An 18231-nucleotide genomic window follows, 5' to 3' on the forward strand; every position below is an offset into this window, starting at 1 on the left:
GTGATGGAAAAGTACTGACCCAAAGCAACGAGTTGGGTCATCACTTAACAATTCTCTTCTACAAACATGTAAAAATTGCTGTGAGCCAAGCAAAAAGAGAGGCAGAGGGGAGTGTTGGGAAAAATTAGGTCCAAGAATTGCCTGGGACTCAAGTAGTCCAGGGTGACCCTGGGCAAACCATTTAATACCCCACCTCCACCTCTTCTCCAGAGCCAGTAAAACTGCAGAACAGTGTTGGAGAGGCAAGCTGAAAGGGAGTTTCCTCACTTGGCGTCTCTGGACCAATGAAATCACAGAAATCACAGATCTTGACCAACCAAAAAAATAATGTGCAAAGTACTCAGCTGGAGGGCTCAGCTTGCTTCAAAGGCTCTCGGTTTAGCAAAAAAGAATTCCTTGGAATACTGAGGGTCTCGTGGAAAGAGCAGATTGGAGTTAGATGACACTGTTTTGAATCCCACCAGTGACACTCACAACCAGTGTGGAGCTTTGGACAAGTCCCAACCTCCCAGAGTTTTCACTTCCTCACCTGTAAAACGAGGCGGTTGGGCTAGCTGGTCTTCCAAGTCAAATCAACCAGGTTAAGCCCCTACTAGGGACCAGGCACTGATACAAAGAAAAGCCAAAGTAATTCCTGTTTTCATGAAGCTCACAGCCTAACGGGAGAGACAACACAATTGTGTACAAATAATATATACAGGCTTGTCCCAAAAGTCTTAGTGCATGTCAGGCTACTAAAGCTTCCCAGAAAAGAAATTGATTGGGAGGTGAGGACTCCAATGAGAAATCTGAAAGTGAAAATCTACTAAATTTATTAAAGCTTAATCTATACAGGATAAACTTATGCATGACATTTATTAGTGGAAAGTCATTTAATCTCTTGGTGCCTCAGTTTCCACATCTGTAAAATGGGGGGAGCAGATGGCCTCCCAGGTTCTTTTTCTGAGGGACCGTAGGCCAGTGCATACCTCCCAGATCTTCCGTTTCCTACTCGATGGAATGAGGGAGTTGGGCTAGAAGCTCTCGGAGGTGTCCGGTTTAGTTCGGAATCTCGCAGCCAATCCCAGATCTCCCATGCTTTCCTCCCTCCCTTCGCGCTTCTTCTCCCCGCGCAGCCCAGACTCTTACCTATGGGTGCCGGGAGTGACTGTTTCCCTGGACTGTTCCTAAGTCCAGACTTGCCCTGGGGGGGAAGGGAGGGATAAGCAGAGGAGGAGAAGTGGGAGGGGGAGGAGGAGAGGAAGAGTAGTGGGAGGAGGGAGGAGAGGAGAGAAGCTATGGAGGGGAAAGGACTAGAGGTGAGGTGGGAGGGGGAGTTCTGGAGAGGAGGTGGGAGGGGAGGTAGGCCAGCGGGTGCAGTGTGGGAAGAGGAAGACTGGAGGGAAGGAAGGAGAAGGGCAGTGGAGAGGGGGCCTCCTCCTCTTCTTCCTCCTCCCTCTTTTTCCTGCCCCTTCCCCCTCCTTCTCTTTTTCCCCTCCCCCTCGGGCCCGCCCCCGGCCCCCAGCCCCGCCCCCGACCCGGCGCTGACGTCAGTTGCGGCCCGCCCCTCATTGTCAGTCCCGTGGAGCTGGAGCTGCCGGCCGCCCGGAGGAGCCCAGCGCGGGGAGCCTCCGCAGCGCGGGCGGGCCGGGCCGGGGCCGGGGCCGGGGCCGCAGCTGCCCAGGTGAGAGCGGGGCCCTGGGGAGGGCGCGGGAGCCTGAGGCAGAGCTCGGCAGGGGTCTCCGGCGAGGGCGGGCGGCCCGGGACGCGTGGACTGAGCCCGGGAAGAAGGAGCCGGGGCGGGCGCGTGGGGCGCTTGCTGAGGGCGCCGAGCCTCCCTCGCGGGGGCGGTTTGAGGCCGCCAGACTGCGACCACCTGAGCCGGAACTCGGGGCTGACAGTCCGGGAGGAGAGCGAGGCGGGCGGGTGAGTGAGGGGCGGGAGCCCCCTGGAACGGCGGAGAGCGTGGGGGGGTCCGGGGGTGCGAACGTGTGTATGTATGTATGTATGTATGTATGTATGTATGTGTGTGTGTGTGTGTGACAGGCTGCGGAGGTGGAAGGGGCCGGTATGGTGGGGTTGATCATCCCAGAAAAGAGATGGATTGGGAGGAGACTCCAAGGAGAAATCTGGGGAAGGTGAAAAGCCGAGGAGAGCTGGGGGAGGGGGAGAATCTGAAATGTGGAGGGCAGAAGCGGAGGTGAGAGGGGACAATCTGAAGTGAGGAAGGGACAATCTGAGGTGAGGAGGGAACAATCTGAGGTGAGGAGGCAATAATTTTGAAGTGAAGGGAGAAAATCTGAGGAGAGAGTGAGGACGGGGGCAGAATTTGCTGAAGGGACAGAGGAGGAGAATCTAAGGAGAGAAGTGGGGAGGGGGCAGTCTGAGAAGTTAGGAAGGGAACAATCTGCTCTGGTGAGGTGAGGAGGGAGAGAATCAGTGGAGAAGTTTTTCTCCGTAGTAAAAATCAGAGGAGAATTAATGGAAAGTGGGAGTGGGAAGTAAGGAAGCCGGGGGTTTGGGGCGGGAAAATGAAGTCTAAGGAATTTGAGGGCGCGGTGATGGTGGGGTCCCCAATCGAGTATAGGGGGTCCTGTGAGGAGGAGGGGAGAACCCTGAGAGGAAGGAAGTGATCATACAGGAAGAGCCCGGGAGATCGAGGAGGGGAGGGGAGAGTTTGGGAATGGGGAAGGCACAGGAACAGGAATTGGGGGTGGGAAGGAGGCCTGGCGGGTCCGCAGAGAATCCCTACTCCCCGCCCTGGGAGGAGGCGAAGGGGGGAGATTAGAGGGGAGGGAAGGGAGTGGAGTGGAGTGGAGGAGTAAGAGTGGAGTGGAGTGGAGTTCTGCGGTTGTAGCAGCAGCAGCAGCAGCAGCTGTCTGCCCTGCCTGCTGTCCCAGGCGATGCTGGTTTCGGCTTAGACCAATGGGCTGAGAAGGAATTTGAGGCATTTGCTTTGTTTAAGTTGCCAGTAGACAGTCCTTAAAACTAATTAATGATGGAATCTGAAAGGAAATGCGGGGAGAGCTCGGGGAAGGGGGCTAATTACCAAGCCGGGCGCCTGGGGAGGAGGCCGGGCCTGCGTTGGGGGAGCACCATCCCCTCTTCCCCCCCTCCCCCCCCAGCCCCGAGTCGCTTTAAACTTTTCCGAAGAGTGTGCGGCTTGTCTGCCTGCCTGCCTCCTGCTTGCCTCCCTCCTTCTCTCCCTCGGTTTGCCAGAGATCTGTGCCGATCTCCCCACAGAAACCCAGAGGGTAATCATGGCTTCCAGAAGTAAAGCTATGAACTGTGGTTTCCAGAGTGAGTGTCCTTTTCCAGAGAAGGGAGGGCGTCTTCAGGGAATCTCATGTGCTTGGGAGCGAGGATTCCAAGTCCTGGGCCCCTCTTAAGTGTCGTTCTGCTATCTTGCGGTCCTGGTTAATAGCTTAGTTGCAACAAGGAGGACCGGCTTCTTCCTCCGGTCAGACCCCTTGCTAATGCCTGGGGAGAAGGGTTACGTATTATCTCAACAATGCCCAAGCTGGTTCTCACACTCTGGGGGGTGGACACCCCCAAAGAGGAAGCGGGCCAGACTAGAGACGAGAAATACTGACCTGCCATTGCTAGTCCCACCTCCCTGACTCACTCAGTGACCTTGGGGGAAGGGACTTCTGTTGGCTTATCTGACAATTGAGGATAATACTCCCAGGCCCTCCCAGCCTCGTGGGGATGTTATGAGGGGCGGTGTCTCTGTGAGGTACATTTCTTTTACCCACTGACTGCTGTTCAGCTCTCATTAGCTGGCCTGGTTTTGGAACTGAATACATTCAATTCCTCTCTACCACCTGACAACAGACCCCAGAGTAGGGGTGTTAGATTTGTGGGGAACCTTGGAGACCTGTGGAATCGCACTCTCTTATTTTTTGTTGTTGCTCCCTGGGGTCCGATTCTTCCTGACCCCTTTTGGGGTTTTCTTGGCAAAGATACTGGAGAGGTTTGGCTTTTTCTTCTCACTTTACAGATGAAGAAACTAAGGCAGACAGCGTTAAGTGACTTGCCTAGGTCGCACAGTTTTGTTGTGTGCGATTGCATCTGAATTCAGGTCTTCCTGAGTCCTTATCAGGCACTGTCTACCTGCCCCTTTCCTTTTACAGAATAGGAAACTGAGGGGCTGGGGGAGGGGGGAGTGACTTGTCCAGATTCACACAGCCCGGCTGAAACTCTGCCTCTGACACATAAGAGTGTTCTTGTCATTGCACTACTTTCTGTGGGAGAACATGAGTTGTCATACTTTGCAAACACACCTTTCCATCACCCTTTTGCGGGAGTGGAGTGTTTTGAATGGCTAAGTAAAGTAACCAAGTAGAAAATTCTTCTGTCAGAAATAATTATTTTGGTTAGAATTTCTCCTCAGGGCAGATATGTTTTTGATCACTTTGCTTTGTGGAATTTTCCAAGTTTCTAAAATTAAACTATTTTCCTAAACATTGTAAGAAAATCTGCTTGAGCAGACTGGAAATAGTTTGTTGGGGGGAGGGGTCCACGAGAAGTTGGGGGCATGGGTAAACCAGCAAAAATCTAAGTTTGCTGGATTGTTTCAACTTCTCAAATACTTTTCACTTTAATCTTTTATAGTATATTTGTAAAGATGTCTAATCATCCCCAAATAAGCTCTTTGAAGGTAGGGAACATGTTCTTATTATGTTCCCTTCCTCCACTAACTAGTATGTTACACATAGTAGTCACTTAACAAATATTTATTGAATAAATGAATGAGCAGTTTTCCTTGAATTATAGGATGTTAGAGCAATCCAGGACCTCAGAAGGAGAGAGGAAATAAACATTTGTTAATGTGTGACGCTTAAATATTTTGGCTATATAATGAGAAGACAGAACTCATTGGAAAAGACCCTGATGGTGAGAAAGATTGAAGAGAAAAGGAAAATGAGGCAGGAGAGGAGGACGTGGATAGATAATGCCATCGATGCAGCAAGCATGAACTAAGACAGACTTTGGGAGATATTGTAGGACAGAAGGGACATATATGCTTTGGTCCAGGGGTCATGAAGAGTTGGCCAGATACTATGCTAATTGCTTTTACAGGTCTCGTTTGATCTAAGAGATTATCTAGTTCAGCATTATCATTTTGCAGAATGAGGAAACTGAGGCCCGAGGACATGAATTGACATGTCCAGAGTCACACAGATTTCAACCTACTTTGCCTGACTCCAAGGGCTTTTCCCCTTACACAACAAGCACTTTTTTGGGAGGGCTCTTTGTGCATTTGACCTATCTTTCTTTAGGTCCTGGAAGTTAACTTTTCCCCTTTATTTCTACCTAACTAAAAAAGAACTCTCTGGAAATAAAGTGACCTGGATTCTAGTGCTAGCTTTGGTGTCCAGAAACTCGATGAACTAGGGCAATCATTTAAGTTATACTCTAAAAAGGGGGGTTGCAAACATTGTCAGAATCCACAAAACAAGCATTTATTAGGTGGCTACTATGTCTTAGTGTCATAGATTAAGGTCTGGAAATGATTTGGAGCGCCTTTGCAGAGTAACTGCATGAAAAACCTGCCTCTGTGGAACTTACATCCTATTGAGGAAAATCCACCAGAAAATATTTTTTGTTGAAGTCCTGATGGTTTTGAGTTTGGGGCCATGTAGAAAATTAATAGCCATACATAGTAGGCACTTTGTAAAATGCCTGGTGATGGTGGTGCTATTCCTCAGATGAAAATGGGGAGAACCTGAGAGTTTCTGGTGCATTTATTTCATGTGGTTGGGAGTGGGGGTGAGAGGTCAATGATTGTAGGGAGAAAGGTGTTGTAAACTATTTTTCTTCACTTCAGAGAAGCCCTCTGGGACATTCGGGAACAGAAAGTGAATGCTTTCTCATGTTATGAACCTCTGGGAGCTTTTAAGGCAGCTCAATAAAGATAAGATATGGATCCAGGTGAAGACTAGCTGATCAATCCTTAACTGAAAGTGGTGGTACTCAGTTAACTATTCCTAATAGACTTTGACTTGAATTTTTAACCTGTTTTGTCTGGGGGGGGAGGTAATTTTTATTTTGTATGTATTTGGTAGGAATTTTAGCTAGTGCCTGAGGCTTTGTTGAAATTTACAATTACGAGTGACTCTGGTCTGAGATAGTACTAAAGTGACTTCATTGGGGTTAGAGAAAAAAGTAGCTCACATTTCTATATGATGCTTTAAGGTTTACAAAGCACTTTATAAGAACTCTGAAGTGGAGGTAGGGAAAATACATTATCCTCATTTTATGGATGTAGAAACAGGCTCAAAGCAGTGATTACCCTGGTTGCCCAGATAGAAATGTTACAACCAGGACATGATATATGTCCAGTGCTCTCTTCCATGCTTCTTCTAGAGCCCAGCGTCTTAAACGGTGGGTCTTGACGCCACTGGGGATCTCATAACTGAATGTGAGAGAGAAGTTATGATTTGATTTGCATACCGATTTTATATCTATATAGTCAGGTCATGAAAATTTCTCAGGCAAAAAGGGATTGTGAGTGGAGAAAGTTTAAGAAGCCCTCCTAGAAGAAGAGTATCCTGTCTGATGAAACCTATGGATCTCTTTTTAGAGCAAGGTTTTCAAATGCATGTGATAAAACATAGGATTATAAAAGAAACCAGTTATATGTATGTACATGTATAGGTTGTAATAGGATACGAATATGTCCCAATATATAATATTTAAATATGCAGCATTGATATAGTTGGTTATTTGGTTGGTTGATTGGTTGTTGTCCTTGCATCAAAATGTCATCATTATGTTAGAGTTACTGTGTGTCCGACTGTGGCTGAACAGACCAGACCAATAGGAGCTCAGAATGCTCTGCCACAGGTTGGACACAAATAGTTCCCATGAACATTTGGGGTGGATTCTCTTAACTTTGTGCATCTCCAGTTTCTTCTGAGCTAATTGCTCATAGAGCACAGCATCTTCTCTGAGGGTACACCATGCTAGGTAATCGTGTGCCATTGTGTCTCAAATTATTCAATCAAAGGTCTTAAGAGAGATCTTGAGAATATATTGATATGATTTATGATATAATAGGCAGACATGCTATTAACAATATAATACAAAATGAGACATTATCACATATAAAATATAAATATATTTTACCAACAAGTTCTTGATCCCTCAGTTAAGAATCTCTGTGCTAGAAAGATTCACTAAATAATTTGAGATTAAATTAAAGGTGGTATGATGAAGCAAGGGAACAAGAGAAACATAGATGAAAGCTCAGGGAGGGTGTAAGACAAGAAGAAATAGATTAAGTACTCATGGGATCTCGGAGGCAGTGGCAATTACTAAAGATGCTTTTCCAATTGATCAGAGAACTAGGTATTATAAGTACCCTTTATGAGATGTTAGCCTGTAGAGGACAAAGGCTAAGTTCTGATTTTTATGAAGGACTGTCCATTTCTTGACTATTCCAAAATCTTGATTATCTAGACTTTGTTAACTAACATTTCATAAATGCAGCATTTCAGGTTAAAAAACAAAATCAAAACCACAACATCTTAATTCCCTTTTTTTTTTTTTTTTTTTTTTTGCTAAGGCAATTGGGGTTAAATGACTTGCCCAGGATCATACAGTTAGGATGTGTTAAGTGAGTTCAGATTTGAACTCAGGTCCTCTTGACTTCAGGCTGGTGCTCCATCCACTGTACCAACTAGCTGCCCCAATATCTTTAATTTTCTGGCAAAACATGTTTTTTCCCCTCTGATAATTCTTTTTTGATCCACCCCTAGACTTACTACAGCCCCGCTCCTTGCTTTTTTTTTTTTTCCCCCAGAGGAATCTCTAAAATTCTTGTGTTTACTTCTTCTATTCCCACACCCCACAACTTATTTCCTACTCTACTGCTCTGTAATACAACTCACACTTAGAAAGGTTTATGACTACAAATTTCTTCCTCAGCATCACTGTTAGATGGTACAAACATTGCAGTGGCCACTTTTAAGATGAAAAATTAGTTTTAGAGAAGACACAAAACTTCTCCATTGTCACATACAACTAACAATTTGGCATTCAAACAAACCCAGGCTTTCTGCTCTCTTTGTATCACTCCTTTGCTCTTAATCTACTTTGAAGCCCCCATGTTGAGATCAGGTCTTAGATTCTGTAGAAAGCACCTTTTAATGAGGCAACCAAAATTCCGAGGTACCATTGCTCTGTAGCTCTTTTCCACCCAGTATACATTTGAGAAACTTTTAAAATCTTACTGAAAATAACTTAATCGATTTAAATCATTGTATCATAGTAGCATTCAATTCACCTTTCTAGACACCATTGCTTTCTCCCTGCTGTTTATTTCTTATTGTCCCGAGACCTCCAGTCTACTTTCCAAGAAACCCACAGAATTTCTCTGCTGCCCAACAGATCTACAAGTTATCACTTGCTATCTTCTTCATCGGTTATCTTGCTTCTTTAGTATCTTAAGGTTCTGTGATTTCACTAGTGGTGGAGCAGAGATTTGCTCTGACAAACATAAGAGGTCCTCTGGACTAGCCAGGCTGATTCTTGAACAGCCTCTGAGTAGCCTATTGCCTGACCTTTCTTCACTCAATAGTGGGCCCAGAGCTCTACTAGTATAGTCTTTGAGAAGCCAGGTGACCTTTATGCTCCCATGAAGCATTAGACTCCAAAGAGTGAGGAATTCAGCAGAAGTTCCTTAGTTCTTATTACCTTCAGTATAAAATTTGCTTGGTATTCAAGGCTTTCACAACTCTTCCAGCCCTGCTTTGATCAGTCACTAACTTTCAATTTTGACCAGGTTATCCACTGTTGTTCCCTGAAAGTACCTCATGCTTGCCTACATCATTATCCTTATCTTTTCACTTTTTCCCTGAAGCTTTTCTAGTTCTTTAAAATCTTACCCATTCTTCCCTCTACCCCAGCTCATAATTTTATCTCTTTCATCTCCAAATTTCTACTGCATTTATTTATTGCTTTTTACCCCTATCACTCATTTGACACGTCTTTAATGGATTTTTTCATATGTTTATATCTTATATAGCTCCAAGGAGATTTTAATTTTCATAATAGTAGAACTTAGCTTCTCATCCATCATCATCTTCCTGAATGTACTAGGCATTTTCTAACTTTGATCATTGCTGTAGTCATCATAAATTGACATTTACTTAGCACTTCCAATTTTTCTAAATGCTTTACAGACATATCTCATTTGAACTTCATAATAATTCTGTGAATTGGAAGCACTATGGGTATTATTATCACCATTTTACAGTTCAAGAAACTGAGGCTGATTGAATTTAAGTGACTTGCCCATGATTAGATAGCTAATCAGTGGAAGAAGAATGAGAACATGGAAGTTTTAGTTCAAATGTGCAGTTTCTATGTGGACACTTAATTTTTGTTGCTTGAACCAGATTAATTTTATATATATATATATGAGAGAGAAACAAGCAGACTCATAGAGAAACGGAGACAGAAAGAGAGAGAGACAGAGACAGACAGACATAGATAGAGATAGCCTTGGGATAAGGAAGCAAGATCAAGTCCTGCTTCTAACCCAGCTTGGAAGAGAGAGAGAGAGAGAGAGAGGGAAGGATAGGAGGTGTGATCTGAGGGAAGCTAGAGATTCTATTAGACAGAGGTAAAGAGAATGAGTACATTTAGGACACGAGAAATGACTTTTATAAAGGTCCAGAGGTGGAGTGTTACATATTAGGGTAAGAGATGGTAGGAGAAAAGCTAGCAAGCCAGTTTGGAAGAGAATTTGTGATAGGAAATTATATGAAATAACTGAAAAAGTAGACAGCCCAAATTATGAAGGCTTTCAAAAATGCCACGCTAAGGATTCTTTATTTTATCCTTGAGTTAATGAGGAGTTATTGAATAGTTTTGATGAACTGGTAGTTAAAATCATTTTTGGAGCTGTATTTTAGAAATATCACATTTACTCTGTGGAAGAGAGAAGCTTGCAAGTTCCCTAACCTTCATCTCTAAAGGGAAGAATTTGCCCCAAATTAATGTTTTTAACTTTTTTTGTGTGTTTTTGGACTGCTTGGGCAGTCTGAAGAATTATGCTATTTACAATATATTCAATATATAGTAAAATTATCTTATTTTAAAAAAAGTAATTTTTTAAAAGTAATGCTAAATTTCAGTTAGAGTAAGTTAGTAAAAATAAAGATGTTAATTGATATTTTTTCCCATCCAAATTCACAGATTCCCTGAAATCTATTCACAGATCTTTTATTGGTCCATGGGATACAGATTAAAAGCTTTTGACTTATAGTGTCTCTAAAGTTCTATCTACCTTGATGATGATGATTCTTCTCTCACACTTCTCTCTCCCTCAGGTGCTCATTGCACTCCAGCCAGCCATTCCTCTAAAGTAGTCTACTGTTTTTGTTCTTCCTCTATTCCCATTCCCTGGGATGTGCCTTCTCTTATTGAAATGCTGCTGGTCTTTGAAGGATCATCTTCCTTTTACCCCTTCTCTGATCTTTTCTGCTCTTCCCCTCTCACCCCAAGTTATGATCTCTGCAGTCACCCCCCTTGGTACTTTCGGCTGTGTATCAGATCTGTCCACAGACGCTCCTGTGGAGTTCTGTTATTGACTGTGTGCTAGCTCTGCAAAGCACCTTCTTGGCCAATAAATAAATAAATTCTTGTTTGAGTTATTAATGCCTTCACTGTGGAGCTGTGGACTAGAGGAGGTGTGAGGTTGGGGTAGGTTGGGGAGAGGGGAGCTGAGTTAGCTTCTTCAGCAAAACGCACTTTATTTTGATGACATCCATAAAAATCTTGAAGCCAAGTGAAGTCTATTTAAAACTACCAAGACCAGTCAGTAAATTCTTGCTAGTTTATTCTCTTCCCAGCCCTATGGTGGATTTTTTTTTTTTTTTAATCTTAGTTTGCGTAATTTGAGTCATCAGTTGGAAGATCCAATTTAATAATTTTTCTTTAAAAAGTATATTTCCATTTCAGCATGTCTATGTATTTTTTCACAACTGAGATAAATGTGGTTCTAATTATTAGATATTAAAAATACTATATCTAAGGCAATGATTCATCATTCTGATGATCATCACCATTCCTTTCCTTTATCATACTAATTTTATAACTTTATCAAGACTTGGTTATTTTATTTATTGAAGTTAATACTAGTGGTTATTAACCAATAGGCATGCAAATTGTTTAATTAATTGAAACAGTTTCCTGGGGAAACTGAAGCCCAAGGAAGCTGTCTGAGTTCTCTATCCTTAAAGTATATCCAGCATAGGCTGGGTGACTGTCCATTTACTTATTAAGGATGTTTAGAAGCTTGACATCTAAACTTGAGGAGTAGGGAACTTAAGGACCTTGTTAAAATTCTAAGATTCCAAAATTCTATTCTTGAAAATTTCAGGAAAAATTTTACTAAATTAAGCATGTGTATTTTTTTTTTTTCATTTTTAAAATTTTAAGCTACATTTAAATTGTGTAAAATGTTTTCTACACTAGATCAAAATGAGAAACTTAGGAATAAAATTCATATTTAATGAAAATCTATTCAATTCAGAAAACTTTTTTTATGGAATAGAATAAAGTTATTAGAATTCGAAGCATTTTATTAATTATCTAATCTCATCTTATGGATAAGGAAACTGAGATCTGTAAGAAGTGAAATGACTTGCTCAACTTGCCTTCAAAAGAAAGGCATAAGCTGTCTTTCTTTCTTGATTTTCAAACAGTTTTTCTACTAAGAATTTATTTTATTTTATTTTTTTTTTTAAATTTTTTATTTAATAATTACATTATATTGACACTCATTTCTGTTCCGATTTTTTTTTCCCCTCCCTCCCTCCACCCCCTCCCCTAGATGGCAAGCAGTCCTTTATATGTTGGATATGTTGCAGTATCTACTAAGAATTTAAAACTACATCATCATTTAGTTATTATTTGTTGATCTTTCCCGATTTCCAGGATGACTAAGTTTTAAAACTTATCTTGAAAATCTTTTTCTTGAGTGGTTGACACTTCATGCTGAAACTGGTTTAATGAATAGTGTCAATGAAAGTCAATAAGTATTTATTGAGCACCTACTATATGCCAGCACTGTGCTATGTACTGGTGATATAGTTGATAATTGAGAGATGATTGTTGGACATTTCTATGATAAGCAATCCCTTTTTCAGGGAAACCTTGGTGTGGAGGGTGTTTCATTTCTGTCATCTTAGAGAAAATCACAAGAGTCACATTTTAGAGGTCATCTGGTCCAACCTGTTCTTGAATAAGAATCTCTTCTACATGACATCCCTGGCAAGTAGTTATGTAGATTCTACTGAAGATATTCAGTGAAGGGGAACCCACTATTTCCTGAAATAGACAACATAGGAAGAAAACTCGGTGTTCGCTTTCCTTTCTGTTCCCTTTCCTTTCTCATTCTTCTTCCCTATTCCACCCCATGTTGGTCTATATCACCTACCTGCCCAAATCTTCTGTGATCCAGGCTAAACATCCTTAATTTCTTAATGTTTTCTACTATCCTTTATATCTTAGGTTGTTTAAATGTATCAATGTCCTCCTTAATTGTCCTTTTCAGAATGTGGATTCTTCTTTTGATTATATTAGACATCTTTGGTTCATCACTATAATTAATAACTTTGTATCTTGTCATATTAGATACCTTTGGTTCATTGCGATAATTAATAACTTTGTATGTTGTAGCAACAAGAATAAGCTAAATATGTCAATGTACTGAGAAAATCACTTCTTTATTAGAGACTCTACATGGAATGTTTCTTTTCTGAAGTCCAGAAAAATGCTTTTTAAAGCATTAAATTAAAGATTAATTATACCCACTCTGGTAGCATTTAGATCCTAAATGCCTGACTGCTATTCCTTTGGAGAAACTAAATCTTTTTTCTTGATATCTTTTTATTTTCAAAATACATGCAAAGATAGTTTTCAACATTCATCCTTGCAAAGCATTGTGTTCGAAATTTTTTTCTCTCCTCCCTTTCCACCTTCCCTAGATAGCAAATAATTCAATATGGTAAATATGTACAATTTTTCTGTACATGTTTCCACATTTATCATGCTGCACAAGAAAAATCAGATCAAAAAGGAAAAAAAATGAGAAAAAAAAAGTCAGCAAACAATCACAAAAGAGATGAAAATACTATGTTGTGATCCACACTCAGTCCCCAGAGTCCTATTTCTGGCTGCAGATGATTCTCTCTATCACAAGACCATTGGAACTGGCCTGAATCACCTCATTGTTGAAAAGAGCCACATCCATCAGAATTGGTCATCATATGATCTTTTTGCTGTGTACAATATTCTCTTGGTTCTACTCATTTCATTTAGCATCAGTTCATGTAAGTTTCTCCAAGCCTCTCTGAAATCATCCTGCTGGTCATTTCTTATGGAACAATAATATTCTATAACATTGATATACCACAATTTATTCAGCTATTCTCCAATTGAGGAGCATCCACTCAAGTTCCAGTTTCTTGCCACTACAAACAGGGCTGCCACAAACATTTTTGCACATGTGGGTCCCTTTCTCTCCTTTAAGATCTCTTTGGGATATAAGCCCAATAATAACACTGCTGGATCAAAGGGGATGTACAGTTTGACAATTTTTTGAGCATTGTTCCAAATTCTCTCCAGAATGGTTGGATCCATTCACAATTCCACCAACAATGTATTAGTGCCCCAGTGTTTCCATATTTCTTTCAACATTTATCATTATCTTTGAGAAACTAAATCTTTACAGAAGTTGCTTTACCTTCCTGGGTCTTGCTTTTCTAATCTCTAAAATGAGAGGTTTAGATTAGATGCTCTTCCAGCTGTAAGAGCTGGATACTATGGCATCATAAACTACATCTCCAGCTATAGATGTAGTTTGATACCATAGTTTTATTCCATCTGGTGGTGACCTACCTGCTAAACTTTTCTTACTAGATGAAGCACATATTGTCTCATTCCAGAGAACCAGAAAATGATATATTCTTGAATCTGTGATACCTTTTAAAACTATTCATATGAGTTTGTTTTTTTTTTTTTTTTAGTACAGCATATTTCAGCAAAAGTAAAATTTCAATTAAAAACCAGAACTTTGCATTTTCCTCACCCTGCCTGGCCACTGTGACATAGAAGTCTCTGGCGTTCTGCTATTCAAGAAATAGAATCTTTGCTAAAGGCTCAAGAGTATTTGGAATTGGCCCCACTGTAATCACATAATGGTGTCAAGGAGGAAACATGATCTCCTGCAGCTCATTCCACACACCCTTCAGAAAATGAAGCTGTCACTGAACTTGGATCAGAAAATGTTCTCAAACTGATACCTTGGGAATAGCAAGCTCAGGAGGCAGAAGAAGTCTGAACCAAACTCTACACAACAATTAGTATGAATTTGAGGAAAGAGAAGTTTCCCTTTTTCCTTCAGAAGCCTTAAATATCCATGACTCAGTTGATGAAATCCATGGTTCCCTTCATTTTTTCCTTGGGATCTACCTGCTATCTCATTGTGCCATTGATTGTACTATAGATGCATGGCAAAAGTCAGTGTTTCCCAAGTACTTTCCACAAAATACTTTGTAGTCAGAAAATCATAAAATTTCAAACTGGAAAACAGGAAACCTTGGAGAATGATTAGTCCAATCTCCTCATCTTACTTGAAAATGAAGAAACTTGCCCAGAAACATTAAATGATTTAACCAAAGATTTAAACTTGCCTCATTTCCAATCGTATTGGTCATCTCTTCCACATTATCTATAGTAATTGCTCCTTAGGAGCAGCAAGATGGCTTAGTGGATAGTGTCCGTCCAGGAGTCAGGAAGATACATTTCTTCGGGTTCGAATCTGGCCTCAGACACTTACTACCTCTGTGGCTCCAGATAGATCACTTCCTCCTATTTGCCTCAGTTTCCTCATCTGTAAAATGAGCTGGAGAAGGAAATGGCGAACCAGTCCAGTGTCTTTGCTAAGAAAACCCCAAATGGGAGTTATAAGGAATTAGATGTGACTGGACAACAATAGCAATTGCTCTCCATATTCTGTTACTGAGGTCAGCAACATTTCTTTAAAAAAAATTATCTTCCTTATTTATGAACTTAAATAACAACAAATATGAACATTTCAATATATAAAGAACCAAGAAGAGGACTGTATATGAAACTGAATATCTGTTCTCCCTCCTCCCCTCCCTTCTTCTGTCCTGTCCCCTACAGCTTGAGAAATAGAAGCCCCCAAGCATTTTTACCCAAGGCCAAGATGGAAGTCTGGCTTGGCCCTGAGCCCAGGACTTGTCTCTAGTCAGTGCTGGTCTTTGACTCAGTCTTCTGTCCTAAACATGTTGTTATGCTATCTTTCTGTAATTTCACCTTTGTTCATTCACTTGGCACATGAGCTGATTAGGATGCACAAAGGGCATAAGTAGCCATCATGAACTGGGGACTGGTAGGAAAGACTGAAGATTGAGTTCTTGTTTTCGGATCAGGGATCCCCTTGGGCAGGCTGGTGAAAGCCTTAGATCCCTTCTCAAGTCATTGAAGGAGATGCTGAATTTCAGTTGAAAAAGAGTGAAAATAAAAATGCAATTTTTTTTCCTCCAACCAAGTTCAAGTTCATGGACTCCAAGCTTTGAATTCTGGAATAATTTGCCACAGAGTCACTTGAGGACAGGTCAGAATAGAAATTGTGGGCAGGGGTGGGGTTTGCATCTCACTACCTTCTCACCAGCTGAGGAGGAGAAGGGGATAGTTCAGAATGTAACCTCGAGGATGTCATTATTCCTTGGTGTATTTTTCCATGTCTGAAACTCTGAGCTGCTTGATCTGGGTAGCATTTCTTCCTTTTCTTTTTACCTTTCCACAGAAGGGAGGTGTCCTTGCAGTCTGAGGACCAAAAGGAGAATACCCTAAGCCTTTCCACAATGTACCTAGGGGACTTCCCAGCCAGGGCTTCTCTCCTTTCCAAAGTACTGCTTAGAAGCAGAGCAATGATGGTGACTAGTTTTAGAATCAAAGATTCACATACAAACTCTTTTTGGGTTAAGGAGCTGGAAGGGACCTTAGAAGCAATCTAGTCCAACTCTCCTATTTTACAGGAGTTTATCTGTTTTACAGATAAAATGATTAAGTCAAGTGAGTTGCTCAAGGTCATGCTTGGAATGAGTGGCAAATATTCAGATTTTAATTCAGGACCTGTGACTCTGAATCCATCACTCTGAAATATCCCTGTATTTTAAGGATTCTGGTTGATTGCAACCTTCTGATCCAACAGCAACTACCCATTCCTGCTTGTATTTCTGTGTTCTGTTTTCCCTGTTGTACTGACAGGAGTGACCATTGCCTCCCAGTGGAGTGGTCCCCCTTCTCTTTAGGCCTCAGAACTATGAGTTAATTGTGGAAAATACCTTCACAGCTTTATAAGACTTCTCCTTTTTACCATTATGTCTTCATTACCAAGATGAATTCAATTTATTACTAAACATATAAATTAATTCTAAACCATATAAAACAAATTAATAATTACTTTGATGAGTAAATTTAATTTTTTTCTGTAGTGTGAACATAACTTTTTCCTTTGAGAGCAGGAAAGGCAACAGACCATTAGCCTGGAACCCAAAGAATAGTTTCTTATTTATTGCTAAGTTCCCTCGCATTTAATCATTGTTGAAAGAACTGATTTTTTTGTGGTTGTATCCCCCACAAGGCCTAGCACAATCCATTATGCCATGGTAGACAAATATTTGTTTGGGTCATCTTGGCTCAGCCACATGTTGTGACCTGGTAACACAGAATTTGAGAGTTACAAGGGTTTTCAGAAGCTCTTAAGTCCAATTTTTCACAGAAGAAATGCCTACTGTGACCTACCCAGTAAGTGGGTCATCTTGCCTCTGGAGGTCTCAGTTTTGTCAACTATACCAGGAGGTTTTATACCATCCCCGAGTTGCAGTCAAACCTTAATGTATTAATTTGTTTATAATAAATCATTCTTTCCCTCGGGTTCTGCCCTGATACCTTAGGATAGCACTGAGGTAGCCCTGGGCTCCTGGAGTCTGTGCCAGGGGAGTACAAGCTCTGGCAAGTCCCACCAAACTGGAAGGGTTTAGATTATGAACTTCAGGAGAGACTGTATCTTGCTTCCTTGGAGCAGCCTCATTTAGTGCAGAAAGACACATTACAGTGAGGCTGACTATATGCAGTTGACTTTTTTTAAAATAGTATTTTATTTTTCCAAATATATGTAAAGATAGTTTTCAACATTTATCTTTGCAAAATATTGTGTTCCAATTTTTTTTCCCTCTCTTTCCCCTCCCCAAGACTGCAATCTGAGTTTATACATGTGCAGCTCTTCTAAACTTATTTCCATATTCATCAGGCTATACAAGCTGCTTTTTTGCATTTGATTGTGAGGTTTTATGCTCTAATACGGGGGTCAATTTTTGTGTAGGTGCCATATACCCTTGAGGAAAAGGTATATTCTTTTCTATCCCCATTCAATTTTCTTCTAAGATCTATAATACCTAACTTTTCTAAAATTCCGTTCTCCTTAACTTCTTTTTTGCTTATTTTGTGGTTAGACTTGTTTAGTTCTGATAGAGGAAGGTTGATATCTTATACTAGTATAGTTTTGCTATCTTTATTTCTTTTTGCAACTCACTTCACTTCTCTAAGAATTTGGATTCTATACCACTTGGTGCATATATGTTTAGTATTGATATTACTTCATATCTATGGTACCCTTTAGCAAGATATGGTACTCTTCATTATTTCTTTTAGATCTGTTTTTGCTTTTGCTTGATCTGAGTTCTCAGGATCATTAAAGAGGATGACTTATTCAGAGCCACGGAAATTCATGATTGATCAACTAAATGTTAAGGCATAGAGAGTATATTGTCATTCATACTGATTGTGGGGTCCTCACAAATATAGTAATAATAATAACTAACATTTATAGAATGTCATGTAATGTAAGGTTTTCAGAGGACTTTATAAATATCATCTCATTTGATCTTCACAACAACCCTGTCAGGAAGGTGTTTTTATTAACACCCCCTTCCCCCATTTTATAAATGGGGAAATTGCGGCTGACAGGTTAAGTGTCTTGCTCAGGGTCTCGCAGATAGAAAGTACCTGAAGCTAGATTTGAACTTGTTTTCCTGCCTCCAGGGCTGGCACTTTAACCAATGATATCTAACCCAGCTATCAAGGTTGAAAACACTGATAAATGTATGATAGTACCTTAAGTTTTGTAGAATCTTTAACTTTGGA

At 41.0% G+C, this 18231-nt stretch overlaps 1 protein-coding gene across 4 annotated transcripts in view; it reads left to right on the top strand.

Moving 5' to 3' along the window:
• The first annotated feature begins 1579 nt into the window (after positions 1-1579).
• The window catches only part of LUZP1 (leucine zipper protein 1), a 99582-nt gene continuing 82930 nt past the window's right edge, over positions 1580-18231 (top strand). For 2 of the 4 annotated variants that reach the window (XM_051988284.1, XM_051988282.1), the window contains exon 1: positions 1703-1905. The gene's annotated coding sequence lies outside the window, so the exon portion shown is untranslated. Of the gene's footprint in view, positions 1664-1699; positions 1906-18231 lie in introns of those variants that run through there. The other 2 variants (XM_051988283.1, XM_051988285.1) reach the window with 2 other exon arrangements.

Source organism: Antechinus flavipes, chromosome 3 (assembly GCF_016432865.1).
Source record: "Antechinus flavipes isolate AdamAnt ecotype Samford, QLD, Australia chromosome 3, AdamAnt_v2, whole genome shotgun sequence".
NCBI classification, from domain to species: Eukaryota; Metazoa; Chordata; class Mammalia; order Dasyuromorphia; family Dasyuridae; genus Antechinus; species Antechinus flavipes.